Consider the following 23,864-nt stretch of genomic DNA (forward strand, 5'->3'; position numbering starts at 1 on the left):
AACAGGATCAAACCAAAAATACCTGCAGCCATGAGGAATAATGTCTGGATGTAAATAAGCTTTGTGATCACAGGAAATTCTATTACTTTTTACAACCACTGATTGTGTATCTGACTTCTCTATTGTATAGGCCATGTAGGGTATAGATTTGCATTTCCTCTTGCAATGACGTAAACCGAGCAGAGAAAGTGTATTTATTCCTGGTCTTTTGAAAAATAAATTCGCTGTTTTGGGCACTGCCTAGTCAGCCCTCCAGACCCTGCTTCCTGTCTCTCTTAATTTCTTCAAGCGCACTCTCTCTTCCAGGTGTTGGGACCCTCTTGCAGGTCGAGAGATCCCTGGCAGACGTGCCATCCCGACCGTCCCCAACAATTAATGATTCAACATTAAAGTTTTTTTTTTTTTTTTTTTTTTTTTTGAGACAGAGTCTTACTCTGTTGCCTGGGCTGGAGTGCAGTGATATGATCGCAGCTCACTGCAACCTCCACCTCCCTGGTTCAAGCAATTCTTCAGCCTCAGCCTCCGAAGTAGTTGGGATTAGAGGCACATGGCCACCATGCCCGGATAATTTTTTGTATTTTTAGTAGACAGGGTTTCGCCATGTTGGCCAGAATGGTCTCGAACTCCTGACCTCAGTTGATCCACTCACCCCAGCCTGCCAAAGTATTGGGATTACAGGCGTCAGCCAGGGTGCCTGGCCTCAACTTTAGATTTCTGTGGTAATCAATTTTCTTTTCTTAAAAGTCTAACTATTGGTTTAATCTTTATATGAACTTATTTGTCTGATGTTTGGAAAATGCGATAGTATTATGATAGTGGCCTCAAATTTTACTTGGAAGTAAAACTATGATAATAAAATTTAAATATACATTAATTTCTGAGTTCACACATAGTAAGTTGAAGAAAAGTTATATACACAAAGTTTTTGATGCTAAAGCCAAAAGCATTATGGAAATGGAGAGTACTGGGAAGGTTCACAAATCATAAAGCATAAGTTTAAACTTTTTTCTAGAAACTGATGAGGAAACACAACTCCCAATTAAGTAATGATTAATAGCAAGTGAGATAACCGGAAATGAAATTCCACATTTCTTGATATTGATACTCTAAATTTTTCTCCAATGTATCCATTGCTTACTTTATGTTGTATCTACACTGCCATCCAAACAAACAAACAAAAAAACACTTTTAACATACATTGAGCTGTTCAGTCATTTATTCATTCTATTTATTCAGTCACCAATTCATTCATTCAACAGATATTTCTTAAGCACTCACTAGGTGCGAGGCACTAAATTTTCAACCCCATTCTTATGAAACTTCCAGCCAAATGAAGGAGACAAGCAAGAAATAAACAGTCAGCTAACTAAATAGTGATAAGATAATTAGTGCTATGCCGAATTCAAAAACAGAGTGTTAGCAGGGAAACAGGGGAGATCATTAATGTCAGAGCATCAGAGAAAGCAACTCTGAGGAATTGACCTTTAGGCTGAATTCTGAAAGAATGGTGAGAGTTAGCCAAGATTAGGAGGGCAAGAGAGAAAACGTCCAAGCAGCCAGAAGAGCCAGAGGCAAGAAAGAGGCTGGGACGTTTGCGGAACTGAAAGGCCAGTATGGCTGCAGCCTGAGGAGTGAGGGGGAGGAGGCAGAAACACGGTCTAGAAATGAACACCTGTTTCAACGGCCAGAGCAGTCAAATAAAGCCAACAGTGGCGCAGGCAGGACAGGGGCTAAAAGGGTGAGCAAGAGAAAAGCATAACAAATGTGTTTGATCTTAGTTTTAGATAACATGAGAGCCTTTGGGATGAAGACCAAAAAATACAGGGGAAATTATCCATTTTTATGCTTAGGTTGGACAAAAAATGGATAGCTATGTAGAAATATGATTGGACCAAAGGGTTTCCCCCAAAGATTAATGTGATGAACTGAAGGGAATCCCAGGAAGGCCTGTGGGCTCAGATTCTTGGCTTCTCTGTGTGGCATTTCTTCTGCCAGGTATGGGGCAAGACCCCTCTGGAATGAGTCTTAATTTTTTTCTTTTTTTTTTTTTTGAGGCAGAGTCTCACTCTGTCACCCAGGCTGGAGTGCAGTGGCATGATCTCAGCTCACTGTAACCTTCACCTCCCATGTTCAAGCGATTCTCCTGCCTCAGCCTCCTGAGTAGCTGGGACTACATGTGTGCACCACTAAGCCCGGCTAATTTTTGTATTTTTGGTAAAGAAGGGGTTTCTCCATGTTGGTCAGGCTGGTGTCAAACTCCTGACCTCAGGTGATCTGCCTGTCTCGGCCTCCCAAAGTACTGGGATTACAGGTGTGAGCCACTGCACCTGGCCTGGTCTTCATTTCCTTATGGCCAGCTGTTACACAGAAAGGTGGGAGAAGGTTAGAGTAACATTTTTAGTCTTTATGCTTGCTTTGGGGAAAGGGAGTTCTGGTTTCTATAACCCACCATGAGGGCGAGAAATTCTAGTTTCTTCTAGTTTCTATGACTTGCCTCAGGGGACTATGAAGGACGAGAGACAGGAGGGCAAGAGAAGGTCAGAGAGAAACTTTGCTTCTGAGGCCTTCATTCTTAGGTATCATTTTCTGAGCCTCTACAAGAGCAATAGATATGGTGAAGCAATTACCCTTAGACTCTCATTGTTAGACTACTGCATGAGAAATTAATATATGAGCCTGTAGTGCTCACTTTTTAAAAAGTGCATTTTAATAAGGAAAAAAAAAACCACTGACTGCTTGCTGCTAATTTATGGTGAGTTATTCCCTCATTAGTCAACAATCATTTATTGAGCACCTGCTTGGTACTGGGTATACAAAGGTGAATAAGAGAGACACCTCTCCTGCCTTCTTGCAACCTGGAGTCTAAGGCAAATAAAGACAAACACATGGGACTTATTCACAGGTCAGCGTGGTAGCAGAAGCAGCCACTCCACAGAAGGAAGGGAGAAAGTAGAGGCAGCCAGTGGCCACAGCAGTGTGGGTAAGGAAAGCAGCGGTGAAGACTGAGCAGGAGCCCAAAGTGCTGTGGCACAGGAAATATTCCCCAGCCAAGAGACGGGGACCCAGGCTGATTCCCCTCACTTTTGCCAGCTGTTGGGCAGGAGCTGTTTTGGTGTCACCATGGCAGCGTTGTCAGGAGTAATTCTGTCCTAATTCTTGATTATTCATAGATGACTGATTTTATCTCCCTCTTAAAATGAAGGTACTACTGACTTGAAGAAACAGGAAGATTAGAGGTTAGGTTTTTAAAAGAAAACGTTTTATGTTTTCTAACTACAGTGTAAAATAGTTGACAAATGTCAAATTATTTGACTGTGTGTTTGCATTGGAGAAAAATTGTAGCCATCAGCATGCATAAAATTAACACCCCTTGAAAAATGAGGAAGTAACGATTGCAGTTAGTAAATTGTTTCCCTTTCTGACCACAGAAGCAGAGGCTGGCAACAAATTTGATTTACAGAGTAAATATAATTTCTACAGTTGGGCTGAGCCTGTTGTTTTCTTAAAGGAAATATATTTTCGTTTGCTCTATGAAAAACACAGATTAGCATTTTTTAGAACATTAGGAACCAAAAACAGTATTATAAAAGCGAGAGAAAAAAGGAACTAATTTTATCTTCCAGTCACAGATGACGTTCAGAATCAAAATGGCATGTGACTAATGCTCAGATATCAAATTAGTGCAGCTCTGCTCTTAACTACGTATGACTCCATGTCTGTTTCTTTATGGCAGCAGAAGACAAGACTTCTGCAGTGGCTCAGCTGAGCAATGGAATATGAATATCCCGGAACTTTCTCTACGCCAGATGATTGAGAACAGCAGTCTCTTACTATTACCTGGCTTGGAAAAGTATTGGCATACATTTGAGCTAACCTTAAGATTTAAAAAAAAACCTAATCTCTTAAAGAAAATTATGTCTGCATTCAAGTTAAAACCATTGAATGCAGCCCCATGGGATCCTGTCCTGGGAAAACCACTATTCAATTAGCAACTGTTTATAGGGGATTCAACAGGGAGAAAAACCTAACAAAAATTCCTGCCCCCCTGCAACATACAGGCTAGAGGAGAAGACAGAATAAACAAGGAAATAAAACTTTGCTTTCCAGAAACAATGTCAGACAAAAAAGGGATTTTATAAAAATGTCATCACTAGTCACAGTAAATATATGTGTACACATATATACATATATATTCAATGTATATATATCTATATCTGTCTGTATGTGTGTGTGTGTATACATAGATACATAGATAGGTAGATACCAATATTATCAACACTGAGTACACTCCGTAGAAAGGGAGGCTTCTCTCTGTCCCCAAAGCTTGGAAGGAAGCTAGAAGCTTCAGACAGAGGATTCTGAAAACAAAGCTAAGCTCAATCATCAATGGGCTGCATGTTTAACATTTAGGGCTAAGATAAGGTGGGCAGAGATAGGAATCATAAAACAATGTCAGTATCCCGGAACACTTTTCAAAGTCAAAGTGGAGTTGAAACATTTAAACAGACAGTCATCTGAATAAACAGGAACCCGTTTCTATGGTGATGACAAGGGAGGAGGGGCGTGACTCTCATCTACCTTCCCTGCTCCAAGCTTCTGGAGGCGTCTTTTGCTTTATGGGACCCTTTCCAAACACTGACCACAGTGATCACTGACTGGAGCAATCTGTGGACTGTCCCCTGTTGGAACCAGAGCTGCCTAATTTTGATAAACAGGCTGAGCCATCAGATGTGGGGCAAAGAAAGCTGATGCCAACGGAAGCCCGGAGGTAGACGAGGGCCCCGGAAAAACGAAGAGGAAACAGAAACTATGAGTAAGCAGCGGAAGTTGGTAAGTAAGCCTAGGGAAGACAATGGAGCAGATGTGTAGAGACAAACCATGTGCCTTGTGATTCTTGGTGACTTTCCTACTTTTCCCCAGCCCAGGTCCACGTGTTTCTTTATTATTATATAAGTAAGTAAAAAAACTAAAGGAGGCCAGATGCGGTGGCTCACGTCTTTAATCCCAGCACTTTGGGAGGCCGAGGTGGGCGGATCACTTGAGGTCAGGAGTTCGAGACCAGCCCTGGTCAACATGGTGAAACCCCGTCTCTACTAAAAATACAAAAAATTAGACGGGCATGGTGGCGGGCTCCTGTAGTCCCAGCTACTCAGGAGATTGAGGCAGGAGAATCGCTTGAACCCGGGAGGCAGAGGTTGCAGTGAGCCGAGATCATGCCATTGCACTCCAGCCTGGGAGACAGTGAAACTCCGTCTCAAAAAAAAAAAAAACGACAACAAAAACCCAAAAAACAAAAAAACAACTAAGCAAATTCTTTTTCTTGGGGTCACTATAATACATCTCTAGATGTTTCTTGCAAATAAAAGAGCCCTAACCACACACTGACCCCCATCCCTTCTTCTTGTGTGGAGCAGAAATGTCAACACCAAGAAAATGAGTTCCTATGTCTTTAAGGAAGGATAATCATAGTCGCTGATCCAAAATGAAGCTTCTTGCTGAAATAACAATTAAAATTATTCCCAGTGGTTCACAGAAATGCTAGTTTCTCATTTTACAATGAGGACAGATCCAGAAGAGATAAAGGGATTTAGGGAAATGGACAGTTTAAAAAGTGATAGCCTCTTGGGCTTCCGTCCTGGGGAAGCCACTATTCAATTATCAACTGTTTATGGGGGGTTCAGCAGCGGGGAAAACCTACCGAAAATGCCTGCTCCCCTGTAGCATACAGGCGAGAGGAGGAGGCATAGAATAAACAAAGCAAATAAATAAAATGTACAGAAAATATGCAGTGTGTTTTTTTTCTAAAGAGAAAGAATGAACAATGGGGCCATAAAACTGGGCTGGGGAGGGGCCGATATTTTAGGGGCCTGGCCAGGAAAGCAGTGGTTACTAAGATAACTTGGATGAGAGGGGGTTGAACCCTGCCCTGTATTGAGGATGGGGCTGGTGAAACTTTTGCGTTGGATCAGATGCGCGACAGAAAAGAGAGGAGTCCGGCATGGCTCCAGATTTTCGATCTGAGTAACTAAAGGATGGAGTTGCCATTTTCCACTGTGGGGAAGACTGGAGGAGGAGTTTCTCTGGAGGGAAGGTGGGGGCTAATGCGAGGTGTTCCGTTCATGAAGGCTCTGCTTTTATGAATGGATTAATAACGGATTAACGTCACTATGAAAAGATCTGACAGCAGTGGGTTCGCTCTCTTCTACCAATGTGGGGACACAGTACTTGTCCCCGCAACAGCTGCCTTTCTACCTTCCGCCATGTGAGGATGCAGCAGGGAGGCCGTCATCAGACGCCAAGGCCTTGATCTTGGTCTTCTCAGTCCCCAGAACAGTGTGAAATAAATTCCTGTTCTTGATAAGTTAACCAGTCTGTGGTATTCTGCTTACAGCGGTGCAAAACAACAGTGGTAATGCTGAAGCAGAGACGTCAGTAGGCTGTGGAAGCCAGGCACGTGCTGCGCATGCAGCCGCAACTCCGGAAGGCTGAGGTGGGAGGATTGCTGGAGGCCAGGAGTTCGAGGGGTTTTTTTTTTGTTTGTTTTTGAGACGGAATTTCACTCTTGTTACCCAGGCTGGAGTGCAGTGGCGCGATCTCGGCTCACTGCAACCTCCGCCTCCTGGGTTCAGGCAATTCTCCTGCCTCAGCCTCCTGAGTAGCTGGGATTACAGGCACGCGCTACCACGCCCAGCTAATTTTTTTGTATTTTTAGTAGAGACGGGGTTTCACCATGTTGACCAGGATGGTCTCGATCTCTTGACCTCGTTATCCACCCGCCTTGGCCTCCCAAAGTGCTGGGATTACAGGCTTGAGCCACCGCGCCCGGCTGGAGTTCAAGGTTTAATGTGCTATGATGATGCCTGTGAATAGCTACTACACTCCAGCGTGGGCAACATGGTAAAACTCTGCCTCTCTAAAAAACGTAAAGTAAAAAGTTAATGAATCTGTAGGTAAAGAGAGTAGTCTGGGCTAAAGGCGTAACGTTAAAGTCTTCAGAAGTCTCTATAAATGAAGTCTCCTTAGATTAAAAAAAAAAAAGGAGGGATCTGTCATAGCCCATTTGGGCTGCTATAACAAATTACCATAGACTGGGTATTTTAAAGACAATTTTAAATGTTTTAAATATTTTAAATGTTTTAAATATTTTTAAATATTTTAAATGTGCTTCTCATACTTCTGGAGGCTGGGAAACCCAAGATCAAGGCATCAGCAGATTCAGTATCTGGTGAGGGTCCATTTTCTGATTCACAGATGGTGACTTCTCACTTTATCTTCACATGATAGAAGGCACAAGGCCACTCTCTGGGGCCTCTTTTATAAGGCCACTAATCCCATTCATGAAGGCTCCACCTTCTTGACCCATTCACCTCCAAAAAACCCCAACTCCTAATTCCATCATCTTGGGGGTTAGAATTACAACACCCAGATTTTGTAGGGGACACCAACATTCAGACGATAGCAAGGTCCAGTGACGGAACCCTGGGACACTCCTGCACTGACAGGCTATTTATCAGTTAGGATTCAATCCACTGGATAAGGTAGAAAATCCAAATAATAGTGTCTGAAAGAACGTGGAAGTCTGGAGGTATTTCAGGCCTAGCAAGCAGGTGCATGACATTAACAGGGATCAAGGTTCCTTGTACTTCTCTGCTCTGCTTTCCCAAACCCATGGCGTTCATCTTCACAGCTGCCTTAGAGGCGCTAACAAATACATCTGCTTCAGGTAGGAAGAAGGAGAAAGTGGGAAAGGGTAGAAGAGATTTCTTAGAAGTATTACCCAGTGACCTGTGCCTACGTAGTATGAGAGGAGAGACACAGACTCTGAAGTTACCTTGTCGAGTGAGAATCATGTCTCTACCAGTGCATAGCATATGTAAGCCTTGAGCAAGTTCATAACTTGTCTCTGCCACAGATTTTTTTTTTTTTTGAAAATGGAAACAATCACACTGCTCACCTCTAGGTTGGTGAAAAAATAAGACTATATGCTTAGAAAATTTTCTGCCCACAGAAAATGCCCTCAAAGTGGAGTTGTAAGAGTTCAGTAAACAATAATCAAAATAAAAAGGAACCCATTTGATTTCTAGTGTCTCATCTCCAACCCAGTCCCCTGAATTTGGATTTTTGGTGATGGTAGTATTTTAGTGAAGGAAACTTGAGTTCACTGGCAACAGTTGTGTTCCTCCAGGACTGAAACTAGCAGCTCACAACTGGCTAGCAAGGAAGGCGATTGTCTCACTAATTGTGTAAATATTCCTTGTGGCTTCCAGAAATTATCTGCAAACAGAAACCCAAAGGAAGAATAGGTTAGTGCTCAACACTGATAATATTAATAAGAATATAGTGTAACTGTCTACTCCCAAATTGATGTATTAGGACCTATGTGTTATACAAAGTTTTAGAAAACATATGGGCTTAGTCACTACTTAAAAGTTCCTTAAGTAACTTCTATTTAAGGGAAAGAGAAAGAAGTTAGAAATGAGGCACTTACATTTATTTTAAAGAGTTAATAATTTAATGCCACATTAGACTTTAATAATTTTAACAAATTCTAATTTAAAACAAAAGACATAGAGTACATATTCAATAACCACTACTAATTATAAGATATTTCAGTTATATATATATATATATATATATACACATACATAAATATATATATACACACATATATATGTATATGGCCATAAGTCAAATATTTATAAAGTAGTAGAAATGTATTTTAATAATTTTTTTTCTTTTTGAGACAGTCTCACACTGTTGCCGGGCTAGAGTGCAATGGCACGATCTCAGCTCACTGCAACCTCTACCTCCCGGGTTAAAGTAATTCTCCTTCCTCAGCCTCCCAAGCAGCTGGGATTACAGGCACCCACCACCATGCCAAGCTAATTTTTTGTATTTTTTGTAGAGATGAGCTTTCACTATTTTGGCTAGGCTGGTCTCGAACTCCTGACCTTGTTATCCACCCACCTGGGCCTCCCAAAGTGCTGGGATTACCGGCGTGAGCCACTGCGCCCGGCCCTTTTTAATAAGTTTTTTTTTTACTTTTTACTCACTTCAGTATGCTGTGTATTGTTAAGCCTTTCTAAATGTCTCATTTCGTGTTGTAACTGTTAAATACTGTAAATGGACTTGTCATTTATTAATTCATGTGAGATATTCATTTAAAAGGATTTATTTGTTCTCCTGTTGCTCCTTTTACTTATTTATTTTTTTAGAGACAGGGTCTTACTCTGTCACCCAGGCTGGAGTGCAATGGCATGGTCATGGTTCACTGTAGCCTTGACCTCCCAGGTTCAAGTGATCCTCCTGCCTAAGCCTTGCAAATATCTGGGACCACAGGAACGTGCCATCATGCCCAGCTAATTTTTAATGTTTTTATAGAGATAGGGTCTCCCTATGTTGCCCAGACTGGTCTCAGACTCCTGAACTCAAGTGATCCTCCCAGCTCAGCCTCCCAAAGTGCTGGGGTTAACAGGTGTAAGCCACCACACCTAGCCTCATGGTACTCCTTTAACAAAGGAGCTGTGATCACACCACTGCACTCCAACCTGAGTGACAGAATGAAACCCTGTCTCAAAAAAAAAAAAGGAAGGCTGAGTGTGGTGGCTCACACCTATAATCCCAGAACTTGAGGAGGTCAGAGCAGACAGATTGCTTGACCCCAGGAGTTTGAGACCAGCCTGAGCAACATGGCAAAACCCATATTTCTTCAAAAGAAAAAAAAAAATTTTAAAGGAAGGAAAACATTGGCTGGGAATGGTGGCTCATGCCTGTAATCACTTTGGGAGGCCAAGATGGGCAGATCAAGGGGTCAGGATTTCCAGATGAACCCGGCCAGCGTGGTGAAACCCCATCTCTACTAAAAATATAAAAACTTAGCCAGGCGTGGTGGCACACACTTGTAGTCCCAGCTACTCAGGAGGCTGAAGTAAGAGAATTGCTGAGCCCAGCAGGTAGAGGTTGCAGTGAGCTGAGATCGCACCATTGCACTCCAGCCTGGGCAACAGAGTGAGACTCCATCTGAAAATTAAAAAAAGAAAAATAAGGAAGACAATGTAATATCCTGACCAAATCTCTACTTTCTTAAACTAGAAAAAAAGGCTACCATTTGTGAATTCATCATTTTAGTTTATTCACTTATATAAACTAATATTTGTAGAGATTGGCACATCAATTTTAATATGGATCTATTGGCAACAAATCACTCATATTTTGTTTGTCTGAAAAAAAATCTTTGCCTTCAGATGTTTGCATGGCTTATAGAATTCTAAGTTGGTTGGTATGCTAAAAATATCAGAGCACTGTCATTTAACTTTCATCACTTTATTTCCACGTGGAAATAATGTGCTTTGTTCTCTGGATACTTTTAACATTTTCTCTTTGTCTTTTGTGTTAAGCAATTTTACTAAGGTGTGTCTACATGTGCTTGGGTTTTATAGAGATTCTTGAATGTTTGACTTGATATCTTGTGTCAATTTTAGAAGTTTCTCAGCCAGTATCCCTTCAATTGTTGCTTATCTCTCTTTCTCTTCTTTTGGGGAACTAATTACACATATGGAAGAATTCTCACCATTTTTCATATATCTCTTCTTCTCTTATAGTTTTCATCTTTTTAATTTCCTATTTAGCAGTTCCATGTCCTCTCTTTTACTGTCTAATGTGCCGTTTAACTCATCAGATGACATCTTTTTTTCTTTTTTTAAATTTTTTGTAGAGATGGGGTCGCACAATGTTGCCCAGGCTGGTCTCAAACTCCTGGCCGCAAGTGATCCTTTTGACTCAGTCATCTGATGAGATTGTGATGTTGATTATTTGTATTTCTCAACTGTAACTTTCATTGGATCATTTTTATAGATTCCAGTTATCTGGCAAAATTTTATATTTATACATCTATTTCCTTAAATCTATTATTACTGTTTAAAAGCCTCTGTCTTATAACTCTAATATATAGGTCATCTATTGTTTCTGCTTTAGTCCCATTTATTTTTCCTATTTCCCAGGATGTCTGGTAATTTTTTACTTAATGCCAATCATTGTGTATCATGAGTTATAAGATCACTGGATAATATCTTCTTTTAGAGATTATTTTTTTTCCTCTAAAAGACAGAGAAGCTAGATGATCCGATCACTGACTTAACTAATTAAAATATAAGAGGTCCTTGGAAATGTCTGAATCCAATTTTTGTCTCTCTCAAACACTGTGAAACTATCTCAAGTTCTGCTTGGTTTCTTAGCCTCTTAGCTTCCACTTTCTGCTTTATTGCTTATATTCTCACACTGGAAGCTCAGGAATAATCAGATTCCCTGAGGGAAAAAGAGTTGCAGAATATCAAACCCACTTTTCTGCAATTCCCTTTTCTCCAGTCTTGGCTCCTCAAGTACCTGGCTAGTATTAAACTCCAACGTTTGCCTCCCTAGCCTTGTGAGCCTTAACTATTTTAAGCCTTTCCTTCTGCTTTTCATCTCACCTGGGCCACTTACATATTGAAAAATGGCTTGAAAGGACAACACAAAGAATGTGAGGTTTACCTCAATGCATGTCCCTTGACTCCAGAATTTGTACACCATTTATTGCAATAGTCTTAGATGTTTTCAGATGTCTCCAAGGGCTGTTTTTTAAGAATACATTTTACTGACTTTTTTGTTATTCTTGTGTTAAAGAAAAGATTGTTCAGTGATACTTGTTAAAGCACAGTAAGGAAGACTTTACTCAGGATCAGCAGCATACGTTTAGGGACCACTGCAATGGAGTCTTATGATATGAAAGATTGGGGTCAATTCCAAAGACAGCCTGGGCAAGCGGGAATTTATAGCTAAGGAACAGGGTGAGGGGTCTGTGATTAAAAAAAGAAAATTACTAGCAAAAAACATCAGGGGTAAGGGAATTCTGACTAAAGAATTCCAACAGGATTCTTGCTGAAGACAGGCCAGGTTGATCAAACCTTACCTGGGGTGGGAGGGGAGAAGATAAGAAACCTGATCACATATCAAGGGTGATCAGATATTAAAGGTAGGGGGTTCTTGGTAAAATGACTTAATAGTGTTCTTTGCTAAAGCTGGGTTTTATAAAAAAGTGAGCAGGTGGGTCTAAGAGAAGGTTCCGAACCCTCACTAAAGCTTAGTCAAGCAAAGAATCTTTGTCCCTTGTCAGAGGAGAAGAGTTAGACCAGTGTAACGTACTGCATCACAGATCGAAGTGGAAATTTCCTAACAAGATTTTGGCCTTCTTGTCTGTATATTCTCACCAAATACTTTTCTCTCTGTCATTTTTTTCATTTATTATTTAAACTTAGTGAAATTTTACTATTATCACTATATTATATAATTTAGTTTTCCCAGTTTTTACTTATTGAAATCTGTATTACTTTAAATTCTGTTTCTTTTTGGCTTATAACATGACTTCAGAGTCCAGAGTCTCTTTGTAAGTTCTCTGTGTCTGAAATAACATCCATTCTAAGTCTTTTGATTAAATGACTTTATTTATAAACTTATAAGAAAGTAATTGTGATTTTCTAAAAAGTTGGCCCACAGATATTTTATTCATCTCAGTATACATTATTTTTCTTCTATCATTTACTTTATTCTCATGAAGAATTTCAAACTCCCTTGCCTGAATATTCATCCTTGCCTCTCACAATTTTTATAATATATTCTACTTAAAGAGAATCTGAAACTCAAGCTTGTCTGGAATATTATAAATATTCTATTTGTGTGAAATCTGTATTCAAATAGTTGTTTCTTCATTACAACATTCATGTGAGTACTATTCTCAGCCAGAGGTCTGACTAACAGATAATTACATGGATGCAGATTTCATTCAAAGAATGCAGAGATCCATGATTTTTACTCATAACTTATTCTCTCTTATGTCAGTAACAAGTGGAGGTAAAAAGGGTAACTGCCCAATGGGTTCACCTTGCCCTCAGCCTAGACAGAGACGATTTATCAAGACAGGACAATTGCAATTGTGAAAGAGTAATTCAGGCAGAACCACCTGTATGGGAGACTGGACCTTTATTATTACTCAAATCAGCCTCCCTGAACTTTGGGGGATCAGAGTTTTAAAAAATAATTTGGCGAGTGGGAGCTTGGGAAGTGGGGAGTGCTGATTGGTCAGGTTGGAGATGGAATCACAGGGTGTCGAAATGAGGCTTTCCTGCTGTCTTCTCTTCCTGGGTGGAGTGGCAGAAGTGGTTGAGCCAGATTACCGGTCTGGGTGGTGTCAGCTAATCCATCAAGTGAAGGGCCTGCAGAATATCTCAAGCACTGATCTTAGGTCCCCGGGAGCAATCTGGGGAGACTTTTGGAACCAAAGGCTGCATGACCTCTACATTGTAATTTCTCATCTTGTAGCTGATTTGTTAATCCTGCAAAGGCAGACTGGGCCCCAGGCAAGAAGGGGTTCTTTTCAGGGAAGGGCTGCTACCAATTTTGTTTCAGAGTTAAACCATGAACTGACTTCCTTCCCAAAGTTAGTTCGGCCTATGCCCAGGAATGAACAAGGACAGCTTAAGGGTTAGAAGCAAAATGGAGTTGGTTAGTTCTGATTTCTTTCACTGTCATCATTTCCTCAGTTATAATTTTGCAAAGGCGCTTTCAAAACTACTTAGTATTGTTCCAGATACAAGTAATCACTGTCAATGGAAAAGAGTCAAACTCTGGAATATTTGAAACGACTTATTCCAAGCCAAATATGAGTGGCCAAGGCCCAAGGCACAGTCTCTAGAGGTCCTGAGAGCATGTGCCCAAGGTGTTTGGGGTTACAGCTTGGTTTTATAGAGTGTAGGGAGATAGACGATAGTCATCAATGCACATAAGGTACACATTGGCTTCATCTAGAAAGGCAGGACAACTCAAAGCAGGAACTTACGTTTCATAGGTACATTAAAGGTTTCTTGACTGGCAACTGGGTGAAAGAATTAAGCTCAGCCTGAAGAATGGAAGTCAGCAGAAAGAAATGTTTGTAGTTAAGACAAAGCCGGGGTTGGGGGGTTGTGGAAGCCCAGGTTCTTGTTATACAGATGAAACTTCCAGGCAATAGGCTTCAGAGGAATATGTGGTAAATGTCTCTTATCAAACCCTAAAAGGTCCCAGAAGTTAAATCCCTTCTGCATCAGGAAAAGACCTGGAAAAGGAAGGGAATTCTCTACAGAATGTAGATTTTCTCCACAAGAGATAGCTTTGCAGGGCCATTTCAAAATCTGTCTAGGCAATATATTTTGGGGTAAAATACTCTGATTTCTTTCAAGGCCTACTATCTGTCTTGTGATGCTCAACTGGGGTCAGGTTGGAATTTGGTATCTTATTGCTACAAGGAGTTTTCTTTGTCTTTGGCTGTTGTTGTTTTGGTTTGTGTTTCACTCTTGTTGCCCAGGCTGGAGTGCAAAGGTGTGATCTTGGCTTACTGCAACCTCTGCCTCCTGGGTTCAAGCGATTCTCCTGCCTCAGCCTTCCAAGTAGCTATAATTACAGGCAAGTGCCACTATGCCCAGGTAATTTCGTATTTTTAGTAGAGACGGGGTTTCTCCATGTTGGTCAGGCTGGTCTCAAACTCCTGACCTCAGGTGATTCACTCATCTCGGCCTCCTAAAGTGCTGGGATTATAGGTGTGAGCCACGACACCCGGCCCTTTGTCAGGCTTAAGATCGCTGTGTAATATCAGTGCTGGTCGGTTGTACCTGAATACCAAAGGGATGAGAGTAGAAAGAGGCACCACTGGACCCCCTCTTTCCATTATGACCTAAACTAGTTTTAGTTCTTCAGGTTTTCTTTGGAATGCCCTTGGCTGAGAGGAGGGTTCATTCAGTTGGTTGGGGGGTTTAGACTTTTATTCTTGGTTTACATAACAAAATTTGAAATCCTGTTTTGTGAAAAAAATAAAATCTTATAAATGAACACTGGAGCTGCCTGCCACAGGGTGACTAAAAAATAAGACAGCGGCTCATTTGATAATTACAGTTTACCTTCCCAGCACAGACTCCCCAATAGCAAACTGCCCTCAGTTGTTTCTGAAATCACGCAGAGCTCTTTCTCACAGGTGTTCAGCAGCACCTCCTGCACCTGGTTCTTCTGCCCCAAACTCCTGGTCCAGGCACACTTTTCTTGTCTCCTCACCTGATACACATGCTAAAATTGCTGTGATGCAAGAGCAGCTAAACTCTGGAGGGGAGGGGAACATTTTTTTTCTTCCTGCCTTCCTAGGTTCTTGGCTAAAGCCCATGTAACAAAAGATAGATTTAAAAGAGAAAGACAAATAGAAGTTTATGAACACGTACATCATATATATATAATATATATATATGATATATATATGTGTATATATATATATATACATATATATCATATATATATACATATATATATGTATGTATATATATATGTATGTATGTATATATATATATGTATATGTATATATATATATATGTATGTATATATATATGTATATGTGTATATATATATATATGTATATATATATATATACATTGGAGGAGCTCAGGGATGAGTAACTCAAAGAGGTGGCTAGAATTTGGGCTTAAATACCATCTTCAGTTAAAAAAAATGGTGTGCAAGATGCAAGTTACTGGAAGAAAAGCAAGCCACCCAGCCTATGGTACTTTGTCATCGTTACCTATGCTGCCTCTCTGCAGCACAGGCAGAGAGGATACAGGCTGGCCTAACCAGCTCCACACTGGAGGTGGGAAAGCTGTGTGTTTGCCTCAGCTCCAGATGACATGACTGACATTTAAGTCATTATTTAATCAATTATTATACCTTAGTGCTTATACACAAACACAGTTAAGATTTAACAATTGTGTGGTATTGAAACAGAATGTGCCAGGTATGATGGCTCATGCCTATAATCCCAGCACTTTGGGACACTAAGGTGGGTGGATCACTTGAACTCAAGAGTTCGACATCAGCCTGCCCAACATGAAGTATATGACCCATAAATGTAAACAAAAGTAAGATTTGTTGTGCAGATTGAAGTCAGTGCCTTCTTCACTGATATGAGTCTCTCAGGACTTACATTCATCCTTTCCTTAGTACAGAGATGCAGACACCCTCAACTCACATGGATAGTTCCTTTATAAAATATAAATTTTCCTTACAAAAGGATTACATACTCTGTTTTCAGAGCTTCTCCTGCATATGCTCTTTCTCAAAGTAATCAGCTTAAAGTAATCCTTATGCCAGAAGCATCTTCTGGGGTTCATAGTCACATCTCCTACAACTCCAGGGATGATGGCCGTTGCTAACTCCAATCAGGCCCAGGGGTCAGCCTCTTCCGTTCAGTCTACACCATACAGCTAAGTTCTAACTGTAGCACTTAACAAAATTACACCGTTGTTTTTAGGCAAGGACCCCAAATGGAAAGGTATCTTGCAAACACTGTGAGAGGTGGCAGCCCTCACAGTTTAATCTCAACTTAACTTCACAATCCTCATAAGGTTGCCCCCAGCCAACTTAAACAGAGTAAGGGTCAGGTTATTCCCACGAACAGGAATTAACTCTTTGACTATAACTGTGCCTAAGAGTCCAGATCACCTAAGACAGGTTGAGAGAAAAAAAGAGATTGATTTTTACCTTTCCTCAAGTCTAAAGTCCTAAGATTGGCTTCTTCCTATTCAAGGAGAAGAGATGTCTCCTTCACAGGAAAGCCTACCCCCTTCTCATTGGAGTGTCGTGTTGCATCATGACAGCATCAAAACTATGACACCAAAACATAACAGTGTAATGTTTATCATCTGGGATTATTCACTCTTAACTCACATAGCATATAGGACATATTATGGACTACATGTTTGTGTACCTCCAAAATTCGTATGCTGAAATCCTAAGCCCCCAGTGACATGGTATTAGGAGGCGGGGCCTTTGGGAGATGATTAGGTCATGAGGTTATGAGATTAGTGCTCTTATAAGAAGGAGAGAGACCAGAGTTCAGTCTCTCTACCAGGTAACACATCGCTTAAAACCAGGAAGTGAGCCTTCACCAAGAACCCGGCCATCCCAGCCCCGCTGCTCTCGGATTTCCAGAACTGAGAGAAATAAATGTTTGTGGTTTCAGCCACCAGCCTACGGTACTTTGTTATTGCTGCGGGAGCTGACTAAGACAGGACACAAACAGTCCAGTTCAGGTGAAGCTGCAGGCGACGTGGTCCTGTTCCCTTGATTGTTTTTCCTCTATAAGACGCGAAGATTCCTTCCGGATGTCCTTCCTTCAGGGTTCTCCAGTTTAGTACATCTCCTGTAAAAACAAAACTAACAACAATAAACTGCTTAAAGCAGAACGTTTGCAGCATCACAAGGTCAGATAGAGGCTGTTTCAGCAATAGACTCTAAACTCATGATCCGCCCTCCCCGCCCCTCAACACACATACACAACAAAAATCACAAAGTAGAGCAGCAAAGTCTCAGAAGCATGGCTCGGGCTTATGGACAAGTTATAGTTTCATCACCAAAGGAACACTCTGCAGCACAGGTCCTGCATTCAGATCTGCCCACAGATTCTTCATTTACGTTTGTATAACTAAATTACCCATTCAAGGGGTTTTCTGCAAAATAAAAGAACGATGTAGCTCAGAGATAAGCTGAAGTCTCTATTTTGGCAAGCAAACTTGCTTTCCGCTTTCTGAAAAGTGTCTCCAGCCTTCACTGATCAAGATGTCAAAAAATATTAGGGCCACATTTTCAACCAGCATTTATACAAAGTGCAGCACAGGCAGAGAGGGAATAAGCTGGCCAAACCAGCTCTAAACTGGAGGCGGGAAAGCTTGTGTGTTTGCCTCAGCTTCAGATGAAAGAACTGACATTTAAGTCATTATTTCATCAATTATTATATCCTAGTACTTAAATAGAAACACGATAAGATTTAACAATTGTGTGGTATTGAAAATAGAATAGGCAGCCACAGTGGCTCATGCCTGTAATCCCAGCACTTTGGGAGACCGAGGCGTGTGGATCACCTGAGGTCAGGAGTTCGAGATCAGCCTGGCCAACATGGTGAAACCCCATCTCTACTAAAAATACAAAAATTAGCTGAGTGTGCTGGCAGGCACCTGTAATCCCAGCTACTCGGGAGGCTGAGGCAGGAGAATAGCTTGAACCCGGGAGGCAGAGGTTGCAGTGAGCCAGGGTGGCACCATTGCACTCCGGCTGGGGCGACAGAGTGAGACTCTATCTCAAAAAAACCAAACCAAACCAAATCAAAACAAAACAAAACAGAATGACATGACAGTCTACAGTGCAACAATATTAAAATTTACCCAAAAGACATATACATGTCATTTTGAATAATTAAAACTCTTCTTCATTAGGTAGCTGGTGCTCTGAACTTAATCCAAAGGCTTCATAATTAAACGGAGAGATAGACTAGCTATCCTTAAACTGCCAGAAATTTACTTCTGACAGGTGGTACTGTGTGAATTATGGAAGAAAACATTTGTATTTAGGATAGATACTTTCTGTTTTGGGAGGCATCACTTAGTGAGTATATAAAGTTATTCCTTATGATTAGTGATGTTGCATACCTTTTCATACACCTGTTGGCCATTTTATGTCTTCTTTGTAGAAATATCTGCTCAGATCCATTGCCTATTTTTATGAATCAGATTCTTTGTTTTCCTGCTATTGAGTTGTAAGAATTCTTTATAAATATTGGATATTAACCCCTTATCACATAGTGGTTAGAAATGATTGTTTTCCCAGTCTGTAGGTTGCTCCTTCATCCTGTCAGTTGTTGTCTTTGCTGGACAGAAGGTTTTCATTTGATGGAGCCCCATTTATTTACTTGTGTTTTTGCAACCTGAACTCTTGGTGTGTTACCCAAAATATCATTGCCAAGGCCAGTGTCAAGAAGCTTTTCCCTTATGTTCTTGTCTAGAAGCTTTATGGTTTCAGGTCTTACATTTAGGTCTTTTACCTATTTTGAGTTGATTTTTATGTATGGTGTAAGAAAAAAGTCCAATCTTACTCTTTTGCATGTGATAATTTAGTTTTTCCAGCACCATTTATTGAAGAGACTGTTCTTTCCCCATTGTGTCTTCTTGACGCCCTTTTCAAAAATTAGCTGTCCATGTGTGTTTGATTTTATTTCTGGGTTGCGGAGGCCTTTTTATATTTTTATTTATGTCAATTAACTTATTTATTTATCTAACTAGAGACAAAGTCTTACTATGTTGCCCAAGCTGTTCTCAAACTCCTGGGCTCAACCAATCCTCCCTCCTCAGCCTTCCAAAGTTTTGGGATTACAGGCATGAGCCACTGTGCCTGGCCTTTTTTGTATTTTAATGTCTAGAATCTTTGAGGAGTTAATAAGGAATTCCACTTTACTAAGTGTGTAGTTTGGACAAGAGGCAATATTGACTACTCTCTTTGTACAAGGTCACAAGCTGAACACCTTTATGCTTATGTTAGTGAGGACAAATAGGCCCCTAAAGGGCCTATAATGCAACTGGGAAAGGTAAGAAGAAAGAAAAGAAATTAACATTTAATATGCATCTGCAAAGGCCTGTGATGTGTACTTGGTGGGTGTGCACAAGATCTACTATTCAGAGATCGTGTTGCAAACAAGAGAAACTGATCTGGGCATATTTAAACAGAAAGAGAATTCATAGCTAGCCCACTGAATCTAAGAAATATAAAAAATCAGATTTGGGAAATGGTAGGGAGTCAAATAAATCTAAGCAGAAGAGTCCTGGCCCAGAAATACTCTGATGAACATTTGCTGCTGAAACCTCTTTCCATAGTACTGGAGATGCTGGAAACTCTCCACCCCACTGGACACTTACCAGTGCCCCAGGAAATAACCTCTGCTCCCTGCATCACTGCATCACTGCCCAGCTGGAAGTGTGATTGGGCAAGGCTAGGCCATATGCTCCTCCTAGCTGTCAAATAGAGAATGGAATGTATGCCCCTCTTTACCTTTCACAGGGGTAGACAGAACCCTGCCCATCACCAAGACGTATCCTTAATCAAGGTTTGAAATGAAAAGAAGACTTGGACACTGGGCAGTCAACACAATGGCAAGCATTCACTGTTGTTTTACTACTTTGGTTTCCTAATTTCTGTATTTGTCACTTGCCCCTTATGGTACAAATTTGCATGTTAAAATAAATGTTCCTGTTTAACATAGCATGATGACTCATTACTTAGTGGAAAATTGACACACCTCCTCAAAGGTAAATGACCGAACGTCTCAATAGTTTCTACCTTCAATTCCAATCTAAGATGTCTGGGTGACACTCATTTCTCCTCCAGTGACCATAGAAACCCATCTTCATGTAATGTAAGTATGGACTAAATTGAAAAGTAAACTAACAACATAGTCCATACACAACAGTGTGGTTGGAAAACAACCAAAAACTTTTAAAAGAAGTATTAGTTGGAATATATAGCAAAACAAGGAAGTGAACAAATAAAGGCTACAGTAGTCACATCTGTAACTCTTCACAAGGTATTGATGTGTGCAGTATTTACAACTTCCCTCTTCCACTACCTACTGCTTCTTGTCTTTGCTTTCAGACAGCATCTGAGCTGGTCAGGGTTTGACTTTGGAAATCCTTCTTATATAATGATGCAATGGTCTTCATTAATTTCTGCAGCCAGGCAGGTAGCTGTATCGCTTAAGTTCCATCCATAATTTTCTCTGTCCTTCTTATGTAGCAATAATCATATATGCCCATGGTAGCCAGGGTCAATGACTCCAAACAGTTTCTTGACAACCATCAGCCCTAATGTTCTGCCTGTTTGCCTCTTTGTTTAATAGCATCTAGAGCTCTAAGGAGCTAGGTGTCCGGTTAGGTTTCATTTTAAAAGAGCCATTGCAGCTGTGTGGAAGCGTTAATCACTTGGCTTCTGAAATCTTGAACACAAAAGAACCCAGGTGTCAATGTGATCTCCCACTTCCACTCTGGGTTCCTAGACCCATGCGTTTTAATTAATCAGGAGCAAATTTGTGTTAAAACACGTCTGGATAAAAATCAGTTTAGCAAAATTGTTTTTAAGACATTTAAACAGATAAAATTATATAATTATTTCTTAGTCTTTCATAATGAAGCCAACATTTAAGAATAAATTCAATATTGCCTTTAAAAAGCCATTTGTTTAGATATCCAAAGAATACCCAATACTATGTTTAACAAGAATGAATAGGAGAGGAAAAACAATGAATGGGAATAATAAGGTTGTTCTGGAAATCTCTTTATAGGCAAGAAAACTATCATTTGGAAAAGTATGTTGCATTCTCTTATGAAAATAATTGAAAGGGCATAAGCTTACCTGAGTATGTTACTATAGACAAAAACTGAGATTGGTATAAGTAGAATTTTGGGGGAACAATTCTTAAAAGTGAATGGAAAAGGTAATTAAAAATATTTAAGTTACACTGAATTCATGATTATGATTTCAAATTGCTATTTCATAGTATTTCATATTTTTCTTGGCCAAATTTATGATTTAATTCATAAATATGTGTTGAGGCCAGGAACAGTGGCTCATTCCTGTAATCCCAGCAGTTTGGGAAGCTGAGGAAAGAGGATGACTAAAGGCCAGGAGTTGGAAGCCAGAGTGAGCAACAGAGCAAGACCTTGTTTCTATAAAAATAAAAAAATTAGCCAGGTGTGGTGGCATACGCCTGTAGTTCCAGCTACTTAAGAAGCTGAGGCAGGAGGATTGCTTGAGCCCAAGTCTGAAGGTGCAGTGACCTATGACTGTGCCAGCCTGGGCGGCAAAGTGCAACCCTCTCTCTAAAAAACAAAAAACCCCAATCATTTGTTGAGAACTAGTAGTGTGCTCTGGGCTCTTTGTTCAACCTGTCTTGATCAATACTTTTATCAGTGAAGATGTGGCAATAGGCTTATCAAAAGTATAGGTGGCAACAGTGTGAGATTTAAAACATTTAATAGTAGAATCATGATTCCAAAATGTCACAATAAGCTGGAATAATGATCCAAATAGAGATACCTGTTAAATTGTTAGGTTCAAAATAGCAATTACATAAGCACAGAATTACAGAATCATGTTTTTAAAACATCACGGAAAGAGGGCCGGGTATGGTGGCTCGTGCCTGCAATCCCAGCACTTCAAGAGGCCGAGGTGGGTGGATCAAGAGGTCAGGAGTTCAAGACCAGCCTGACCAAAATGGTGAAACCCCATCTCTAGTAAAAATATAAAAAAAATTAGCAGGGCATGGTGGTGGGCACCTGTAATCCCAGTGACTCGAGAGGCTGAGGCTGAGAACTGCTTGAACCCAGGAGTCAGAGGTTGCAGTGAGCTGAGATCACACCACTGCACTCCAGCCTAGGTGACAAAGGGAGACTCCCTCTCAAAAAAAAAAAAAAAAATCACAGAAAGAAACAATAACGTAAAGCAGAACACAGGGATTTGAGTTGGCTGCAGGTATGGTGAGAGTCAAGAACATGATAAGGCCACCAGGCAGATGATGGCTGCTGGCTGCTGTGGAAACGCAGTGCCCAGAAGCAGAGTAGGGTCCCCTGCTGCCTACCTGACCCATGTGGGTCAGGCTACATCCCACATGCTGTGCTCTCTTCTGCATCTTTGCAACAACACAGGGATGAATTAGAGCAGGAAAATCAGGCTAAGGAAAGGTTTGGAGGCTATGTCCTATGAGGAACGATTGAAGAAAGCAGGAATATTTAGATCAAAGGCCCACATCGTTTTCAAACATTCAAAGGGCAGTCATGAGGAAGTGGTTTGAAATATCTTATCTGTGACTCCTGATTACAAATGCTTAGGCCGAGTGTGAAAGAAAAACTGTCTTCTTGCCTCGACCATGGGCCATCAAGCTCAGTTGCTGGCAGGCACATTATGTATAGCACATCCTTTCACAGAGAATGTCAAGGGCCATGTCCCTGGAGCATCCCGGAAGTTTGACCCTTTCCATCTGTGAGCATGCCCTGGAATAAACATCAAAAACATCAGAGAAAAATTTTCCGCTGTCTCTACTACATTCTGATACGGCTGCAGGAGGGAGCCTTCAAAAATAGGGGCAGCTCAGTTGGACTGGAGGAGGCAGACTTTTCTCTGTATCTCTGGGGAAGGAGACGCTGATGGAAACCGAATCTCATTACAACCTTAAGGACCTCATGCATTCATTTATAGTTACTGGGAACTGACTCTGGGCCAGGCACTGTGTTGAGCATACTGAGATAAAATAAACCATTCTTGTTCCCAAGGAACGCACAGTTTTGTGGGGATGTAGGCAAATACATCATTGCAATGAAAATTGATGAAATGCTACAATCAGGGCTATTTTCCTAGGTAGATCTTCTAGTTCCCCACTTGACACAAATATTAATAAATCATTTTGATTCTTTTAAATTGTTCTATACTTAACTCCAAATCTTCTGAGGATTAAAAAATGCATACTCATTAAGGAAGATGAATATCTTCCTAATTAATTGAGATTATTTACTATCAGAGACAGATGGAGGATCTGGATCCCTTCCCAAGACCTAATGATACATGCAAAAGCTTACTTAAGTTATTATGTTAATAATTCCACAACTCTGATAGAAGCTATCACTCAGCCCACTTCCTTGGACTTGCATTATACATAGCACCTAATTCTGCTGTCTTCTTGTAGAAATCTACGGCTCCTGTTCAGGACGGTCCATTCAATGTGTTTGGGATTTTAAAAACAATATGATTATCTTTCTGACTCTAACAATGTATAAACTGATAACATTGTAAAAGATTTAGATGTCTTCTCATTGAGCTATTTTTTTATAAGTGAGACTTTGTTCCATAGTCAATATACAGATATTATATAACTATGTGAAGCCAATTCTTAATACAAATACCAAAAAAATTATAAATTCATATAGGTATAATCCATAGCAGTTTTT

The 23,864-nt window shown here is 40.5% G+C and overlaps 1 protein-coding gene across 1 annotated transcript in view; it reads left to right on the forward strand.

Annotated features, from left to right (window-relative positions):
- Positions 1-4,675: 4,675 nt before the first annotated feature.
- Positions 4,676-23,864, forward strand: part of TXLNB (taxilin beta) — an 87,976-nt gene continuing 68,787 nt past the window's right edge. The window contains exon 1 of the mRNA XM_074397383.1: positions 4,676-4,830. The gene's annotated coding sequence lies outside the window, so the exon portion shown is untranslated. The remainder of the gene's footprint in view (positions 4,831-23,864) is intronic.

This window comes from Saimiri boliviensis, chromosome 4 (genome assembly GCF_048565385.1).
Source record: "Saimiri boliviensis isolate mSaiBol1 chromosome 4, mSaiBol1.pri, whole genome shotgun sequence".
In the NCBI taxonomy this organism is placed as follows: domain Eukaryota; kingdom Metazoa; phylum Chordata; class Mammalia; order Primates; family Cebidae; genus Saimiri; species Saimiri boliviensis.